Raw genomic sequence first — 7,619 nt, forward strand, 5'->3', positions numbered from 1 at the left:
TTTTAGAGAGTTGCCTCCAGAATTGAATATTTAAGTGTTTCTATTGTAACAATGTGAGACATTGAAACAATGGAATTACATACCTCAAACAACTGTCCATGACAATAAACCAAAAGGCATTGTTATATGTGATATATTCCAAGGGCCCTCTCTTTGGCAGGTAGATGTTTCAATGTCACTTTGCAATATTTGTTACAATTGTACTTTTTTACATTTGATGTGTATGGATGTGTGTTTGCCCTAGATGATCTGACCTTACTTACTTACCTTATTACTGGGCTGTATTAAGACCAAATTACACTGTGACCACGGGTCAAAAGAGCATGTTCTCTCGTTGCTCTCTCTGTGGTTGCTACAGTTAAAGGGCCAGTGCAAGGGTTTGCTAGCTTTTTGAGGCTTTATCCCTAAGTGTGACCTTGCAGTGTCAGTGCAGTCAGCCTGTCCCACATGCTGCTAAGAGGCTTGCAGGTAGCGGCTCAGTTTAGCAGGACCCCATCTGACTAATCTGATTACTTTAACTGGTCGTGACATAGAAGAACACACTTGTGATCGTATGACCAGAAAGCTGTATGACAGCATTCTCCCAATATGTGAGTGTATGTGTGCATGTGTTTGCATGTGTGAGATATTTCTCCTAAGAAGCAGCCAGTCACAGCCCAATAAACTGTGCCATTCCCCCCTCTATCTGTATAGCAGGCCATTTCCAGGCATCCATATACTGTACCTACCATGCACATTGCATCTGAATCTATGGGCTGGCTTGGGTCAAAAGGCCAAAGACAGACTTGTAACTCACCCCAATATATTTTCAGCCGTGGTATCTTTATCACTGTCACCACTTTGCACTTTGTCCTCTAAATATATTGCCATCTTATGGTCCTGAGTTATAGTCATCGTTGTGGTTAGATTTGCCTTTCTCTGGTTAGCTGGTGGTTAGATGCACAAAGAGTGTTGTTCGTTGTGGTGTGCCACAGTAGGTAATGAAATTATGCTAAGCATTGTCCACACATTGTAAACTGTCAAAGAAAAAATGGTTAACTTATTTTCACATCTTTAAAAGTTGTCAATCATCTGTTCTCAGATTAAACATTTTCAGCTCTCTAAGATTCACCATTTCAGACCACCATTGGTGTCTGTAAATTGAAGGTGAGATTGTTCTCACAAAACATCCTTTCATACTAAATATCACTTAAACAACACTAAAGCCCATACCTGTACATAGCCAGGACAGTCTTTGTCCACTTTAAATACAAGCTGCTCTCTTTCCTTAAGCCCCCCTTCTCATCCTCTGCCATTATGTAAGGAGCACCTGTAACCACCTGTAGATAGCACTCAGACATCATATGAACAATAAAGTAAATAAACAATGAATTAAACAAATGACGGGCTCAGTGGCCTGTGTGAAATTGTGAGGATGAACTCATGGTAGCATGAAATCAAGATCTCAAAGTAATTGTTTCGGTGTAATGGCAAAGGATGCTAGACTTATCCATTCCAGGAAGTGGAATCCCCTTCGCCATGTCACACAGCCGGTGCAATGCCAATCCAATGGAACTGTTGTTAGGCAATCGGACGGAGGTGAAGATCAGGGGAGGGAACAAGGAGGGACATCTAAACCAATCAAAGCCCATTAGATTTGTTTCATGCTACTTTCGTAACCAAGTGGAAGTTGAGAATTTACCAGTTGCATTCACATGCTTTGAACTTTGAAACACTGATTGTTGATAGCCAACAAACTGTAAACCATAAACTCAAAGTACCGCTGTCATGCTTGTAAACAAATGATAGTGTTTAAAAACCATAGTAATAGATTGCTTTTTATAAATAATGTTTTGTTGTTGCATTTAATGTCCAAAAATGCTGTTATCAAGGTAATTTCCTTTGTAGGTGACGTCAGAGGTCAGCATGTGGGAGAAGTGGGAGCTCAGGATGATAGATGAGTTTCCCCAGTTGGAGGGCCGTTCAAGTGGATTTCCCAGCCGTATGTGTTAAATTTCCACTTCCCACACAGTTAGGAACGCAGCATTGGCATGCAATGTCAGTGTCACACTAACTGTAGTCCATGACTCCAATCTCACCACCAGATCAGTGTAACCACTAATGGGGATTTCCAGGTTCAGGTAGAGTTATGGCAGCAGTCTGCAATGTTGGTGCACATAGCATAATCCAAAACACATATGAACATGCAAGTTTACATGGTTCCTGCCAGAACCAGGACTTTGTAGAAGACGGAAATGGCCTCTACCATATTTTTTTTCTGCCAAATGTCTTAGTTATTATTTTTTTGCGGTTTGACACTGCTAATCAATGGGGGAATTCCAACCCCAGTCAAGCGCATGTACAGTATCTAGAACGCAATTCCTTTCTACATGCTTATTCTGACCTTGAATTTAAGCATGAGTTTAGGGTGCTATTCAAATCAAATCAAATCAAATGTATTTACATAGCCCTTTGTACATCAGCTGATATCTCAAAGTGCTGTACAGAAACCCAGCCTAAAACCCCAAATAGCAAGCAATGCAGGTGTTGAAGCATGTTGGCTAGGAAGAACTCCCTAGAAAGGCCAAAACCTAGGAAGAAACCTAGAGAGGAACCAGGCTATGAGGGGTGGCCAGTCCTCTTCTGGCTGTACCGGGTGGAGATTATAACAGAACATGGCCATTCAACCACTATTTGTTTGGGGTGGAGATCCAATAAATGAAGGTGTGTTGGAAGTCTGTCTATAGATATGCAGTTTTCTGACCTTTACTTAATTCCCTAATAATTCCAGCACTGTTATGTGCGAGGAAACCATGAATAAGGTCGAACGAACCTACTGGTTCCAAGTGGGAAAACCATTTACTACATTTTTTCATATAGAAAAAAAATACTATTCTCCATGCACTGTAATTTACAATTTGACAAGAGCTGTTGATAAGAGTAAGGTAACAGAATACTCTGTTTGGATGAGGGAACTGTAAATATAAATTACACTTGTTTTAGATCTATTTTGCCTTATAATCGCTGGAGACAAATGTGAAACCAAACTGAAGGATATCAAAATATCAACTTTCCCACAGTAAAGTTTATGAAATGTTGTACCATTATGCAGAATAGAAATTGTACATCCTTTTAACTTGCAGGGATGGGAACTCTTGAATGTCTTAATTATAGGCTACTCAGACTTCTCTGTTTATTATTTCTATCATGTTAAATACTAGCCACTATCAGTATTGACAGTCTGTAGGCCTAATAACCAGACGAATATGCATACAGTACCAGTCAAAAGTTTGAACACACCTACTCATTCAAGGGTTTTTATTTTTCAAAATGTTTTCTACATTGTAAAATAATAGTGAAGACATCAAAACTTTGAAATAACATATATGGAATCATGTAGTAACCAAAAAAGTGTTAAAGAAATTAAAATCTATTTTATATTTGAGATTCTTCAAAGTAGCCACCGTTTGCCTTGATGACAGTTTTGCACACTCTTGGCATTCTCTCAACCAGCTTCATGAGATAGTCACCTGGAATGCATTTCAATTATTAGGTGTGCCTTGTTAAAAGTTAATTTGTGTAATTTCTTTCCTTTTTAATGCATTTGAGCCAATCAGTTGTGTTGTGACAAGGTAGGGGTGGTAAACAGAAGATAGCTCTATTTGGTAAAAGACCAAGTCCATATTATGGCAAGAACAACTCAAATAAGCAAAGAAAAATGACAGTCCTTCATTACTTTAAGACATGAATGTCAGTCAATAAAGAAAATGTCAAGAACTTTGAAAGTTTCTTCAAGTGAGTCGCAAAAACCATAAAACACTATGATGAAACTAGCTCTCATGAGGACCGCCACAAGAATGGAAGACCCAGAGTTACCTCTGCTGCAAAGGATACGTTTATTAGAGTTAGCAGCCTCAGAAATTGCAGCCCAAATAAATTCTTCACAGAGTTCAAGTAACAGACACATCTCAACATCAACTGTTCAGAGGAAACTGCATGAATCAGGCCTACTAAACACTACTAAAGGACATCATTAAAAAGAAGAGACTTGCTTGGGCCAAGAAATACGAGCACTGGACATTAGATAGCTGGAAATCTGTCTTTAGGTCTTTGTGAGACTTGAAGCATGGAGGGCTTCCCGAGTGACACAGCGGTCTAAGGCACTGCATCTCAGTGATAGAGACCCAGGTTTGATCCCGGGCTGTTTTTTGTATGCTATTTTAATATATGAAAATTAACCAATGATATCAGGCCACACCCAGCCGTGATTACAGACACCTGTGTGTGTCTTTTGACTCTATATAAAACAAGTCACCCCGCAGTGTTTGTCATTATACCCTGATGAAGACAGCTTGTCTGTCGAAACGTTACATTTTTGCATCTGAGCTCCTAGAGTGTGCTGCTTGCTTTTATTATTTTAAGTGTTCCACTCTGCTAGCCAGCACCTCATCTAAATAGGCGTGCATTTCTTTCGCCTCTAGATTGATCCCGGGGTGTATGACAACCGGCCGTGATCGGGAGTCCCATAGGGCGGCGCACAATTGGCCCAGTGGCGTCCGTGTTAAGGGAGAGTTTGGATGGGGTAGGCCGTCATTGTAAATAAAAATGTGTTCTTAACTGACTTGCCTAGTTAAATAAAGGTTAAATAAATAAAAGAGGAGGTGTGATGGTGTGGGGGTGCTTTGCTGGTGACATTGTCTGTGATTTATTTAGAATTCAAGGCACACTTAACCAGCATGGCTACCACAGCATTCTGCAGCGATAAGCCATCCCATCTGGTTTGCACTTAGTGGGGCTATAATTTGTTTTTCAACAGGACAATGACCCAAAACACACCTCCAGGCTCTGTAAGCGCTATTTGACCAAGGATAGTGATGGAGTGCTGCATTAGATGACCTGGCCTCCACAATCACCCGACCTCTACCCAATTGAGATGGTTTGGGATGAGTTGGACTGCAGAGTGATGGAAAATTAGCCAACAAGTGTTAAGCATATGCGGGAACTCCTTCAAGACTGTTGAAAAAGCATTCCTCATAATGCTGGTTGAGAGAATGCCAAGAGTGTGCAAAACTGTCACCAAGGAAAAGGGTGGCTACTTTGAAGAATCTCAAAGATAAAATGTATTTTGATTTGTTTAAATTTTCATTCTATGTGTTATGTCATAGTTTGATGTCTTCGCTATTATTTTACAATGTAAGTAGCAAAAATAAAGAAAAACCCTTGAATGAGTAAGTGTCCAAACTTTTGAGTTGTACAGTATATTTAGATGGATTTATTTTATTTATCCCTAATATTCTGAACTCTTTCTCTCGATATACAGTGCATTCGGAAAATATTCAGACCCCTTGACTTTCTTCACATTTTGTTATGTTACAGCCTTATTCTAAAATGTATTAAACAATACCCATAATGACAAAGCAAAAACTGTTTTTTAGAAATGTTTACAATATTTGTATTTTTTTAATGAAATATCACATTTACGGAACTATTCAAATCCTTTACTCAGTACTTTGTTGAAGCACCTTTGGCAGCAGTTACAGCCTCGAGTCTTCCTGGTTTTGATGCAACAAGCTTTGCACACCTGATTTGGGGAATTTCACCTATTATTCTCTGCAGATCCTCTCAAGCTCTGTCAGGTTGGATGGGGAGTGGAACAGCACAGCTATTATCAGGTCTCTCCAGAGATGTTCGTTCGGGTTCAAGTTCTGGCTCTGGCTCTGGCTGGGCCACTCTGGATATTCAGACACTTGTCCCAAAGCCCCTCCTGCGTTGTCTTGGATGTGTTCTTAGGGTCGTTGTCCTTTTGGAAGGTGAACCTTCGCCCCAGTCTGAGGTCCTGAGGGCTCTGGAGCAGGTTGTCATCAAGGATCTCTCTATTCACCTTTGCCTCGATCCTGACTAGTCTCCCAGTCCCTGCCGCTGAAAAACATACCCACAGTATGATGCTGACACCACCATGCTTCACCATAGGGATGGTTCCAGGTTTCCTCCAGACGTGACGCTTGGCATTCAGGCCGAAGAGTTCAATATTGGTTTCATCAGACCAGAGAATCTTGTTTCTTATGGCCTGAGAGTTTTGATTTACCACAGGTGGACTCCAATCAAATTGTAGAAACCTCTCAAGCATGATGAATGGAAACAGGATGCACCTGAGCTCAATTGCGAGTCTCATAGCAAAGGGTGTGAATAATTATGTAAATAAGGTATTTCTGTTTTTATTTTTAATACATTTGCAAAAATGTCTAAAAACCTTGTTTCCCTTTGCAATTATGGTGTATTGTATGTAGATTGATGAGGAAAATATTTGATTTAATCAATTTTAGAATAAGGCCGTAACAACCAAATGTGGAAAAAGGGTAGGGGTCTGAATAATTTTCAGAATAGACTGTATTCTAGTGAGTATATCGACAAAATTCTAAATAAAAGGTACACCGTATTTAAAGGGATGGCTAAGATAAATATACTTAAAACCCTATTGAACAGAAAATCTGTTGACCAGCAAGTGGGAGGGTTTTCAGCGGTTGAATTAAATTTATTCAGAGCGCACAAGGTAGTCACACCTGCGAAGCACATTGATCTAACTTCACTGTCCAATTTACAGTAGCTATTACAGTGAAAAACAACTGTGCTATTGTTTGAGGAGAGTGCACAATTGTGAACTTGAAAATGTATTAAGCAAATGGTACCAAGAATATGCATATCCTTGCTTCAGGGCCAGAGCTATAGAAAGTTAGATTTTGGTATGTCATTTTAGGTGAACATTTAAAGAAAGGGGCAGATCCTTAAGAGGTTTAATAAACCAATTAGGCACATTTGTGTAGTCTTGATACAACATTTTGAACATATACAGTGGGGAGAACAAGTATTTGATACACTGCCGATTTTGCATAACATAAGTATTTGATACATCAGAAAAGCAGAAATTAATATTTGGTATAGAAACCTTTGTTTGCAATTACAGATATCATATGTTTCCTGTAGTTCTTGACCAGGTTTGCACACACTGCAGCAGGGATTTTGGCCCACTCCTCCATACAGACCTTCTCCAGATCCTTCAGGTTTCGGGGCTGTCGCTGGGCAATACGGACATTCAGCTCCCTCCAAAGATTTTCTATTGGGTTCAGGTCTGGAGACTGGCTAGGCCACTCCAGGACCTTGAGATGCTTCTCACGGAGCCACTCCTTAGTTGCCCTGGCTGTGTGTTTCGGGTCGTTGTCATGCTGGAAGACCCAGCCACGACCCATATTCAATGCGCTTACTGAGGGAAGGAGGTTGTTGGCCAAGATCTCGCAATACATGGCCCCATCCATCCTCCCCTCAATGCGGTGCAGTCGTCCTGTCCCCTTTGCAGAAAAGCATCCCCAAAGAATGTTTCCACCTCCATGCTTCACGATTAGGATGGTGTTCTTGGGGTTGTACTCATCCTTCTTCTTCCTCCAAAAACGGCGAGGGGAGTTTAGACCAAAAAGCTCTATTTTTGTCTCATCAGACCACATGACCTTCTCCCATTCCTCCTCTGGATCATCCAGATGGTCATTGGCAAACTTCAGACGGGCCTGGACATGCGCTGACTTGAGCAGGGGGATCTTGCGTGTGCTGCAGGATTTTAATCCATGATGGGGTAATGTGTTACTAATGGT

Source organism: Oncorhynchus mykiss, chromosome 12, assembly GCF_013265735.2.
Source record: "Oncorhynchus mykiss isolate Arlee chromosome 12, USDA_OmykA_1.1, whole genome shotgun sequence".
Classification (NCBI taxonomy): domain Eukaryota; kingdom Metazoa; phylum Chordata; class Actinopteri; order Salmoniformes; family Salmonidae; genus Oncorhynchus; species Oncorhynchus mykiss.